Genomic DNA, 1,516 nt, shown 5'->3' with positions numbered 1-1,516 from the left:
TTTCTTTGAAGGATGAATTCTTGCTGGAGGGATAGAAACATGACATAAGGACAATGAATAAGTTTTGTATAAATTGCATAAGCAAAGGAATATAAACTAACTTGTTTTAACCTTTTAAAAATAAGCAATTTAAAAACTTGAAGAAACAGAAGTACAAGTTACTTTGACAATTTATGAACCTAGGAATCCCTTTGGTGTTGGTCTTCCCAACCAGCCTTTTGGTACCTCAGATATTAAAGGACTCTTCCCTTACATGACCACTCTTTTATGTGTATGGTCTTTTTTTTTAATGTAGTTATTGAAAATTAAAAAATAGATACTGTAGAAGCTTGCTTGAGCTTTGTGTATAGCTTTGCTTTCTTCCCTGAGCTGTGCAATTTTTACACGTTTGTCATTGAGATACATCATTGTCAAGGACAGGGTAGTTGCTTGAAATGCTTCTTGAGTGCATTGTATGTGCCTTATGAGGCTTTTTATTTTTTTATTAATTTTATTTAAGAATAAACTTTGTTTGGCTCGTATGTATGAGACTTCTCAGATCCTTCTTAGGTGCAGCGCTGTGTCCATGCAAATCTCTCTTCCGTCTTCCGAAATGGATAATAGTATATTCTTCTGTGTTGGATCCCTAATAATTGTAATATTCTGTGTACTTCAGTCTTTAATGGGAATTCTCGTCCCAACTCCACTTTGTGCAATAGAATTTAAATGTTAAGTATCTATTTTTTTGTTTCCTATTTCTGATAAGAGCATAAAAGCGGAAAAGGCCAACAGCTGAAAGCATTCCTTTGATAACAAGATAAATTCCCTGCGGAGATGATGTAAAACAAAAAGAAAATTTAGGGTCCATGTCAAGTGACTCTGTGCAGAAGAATAGAGAATTTTGTGGACAACAGTACCAACTACTTATGTTTACTTCAGGTTGTTTCATATGTAAATATTTTGAGCACTACAAAAGACTCAGACTAAACTTCATAGCTTTCTACTCTGCTCTGGGGCACACTCTTTTGTTGTAATACTGGAAACCTCAGTGTCTCATTTTGAGCCACTCATTGCTCATTTGACAATGGTATGGAACAGAGAAACAACCTCTTTTCTCAATACTTACTCTCCAGATTTTTGGCTGTGGAAGAGTGGCTTCAGTATGAAGGCATATACTGTTGAGAGTTTTTTTCATAGAAAGGTCTCCAGCACATACAATTATTACATCTGTATGTATGTTTCACATTTTACATGCTTCTTGAAAGTTTTTCATGCTTTCATTCCTTTTTAAGCAACAGGAGTGCAGAAGACTCATGCAGTCCTCAGCATCCTCACGCCCTACTGATGCTCGAGACAATGTCGTATCTGAGAAGAGTGCACCTACATCTTGTATTATGTTGCATTATCTTGGGGGACTGCTCTGTCAGTTTTCTGAGGAAAACTCAAATAATTTTGCAGGCTTCTTCTGTACAACTTGCTCTGCTAGTTTATGGATTTTTTTTCTGGTAGATGTCAGTCCGCATCAGTACAACAATAG

The sequence above is a fragment of the Cygnus olor genome, chromosome 2, assembly GCF_009769625.2.
Source record: "Cygnus olor isolate bCygOlo1 chromosome 2, bCygOlo1.pri.v2, whole genome shotgun sequence".
NCBI lineage: Eukaryota > Metazoa > Chordata > Aves > Anseriformes > Anatidae > Cygnus > Cygnus olor.
Note: the sequence above shows the minus strand (reverse complement) of the source record.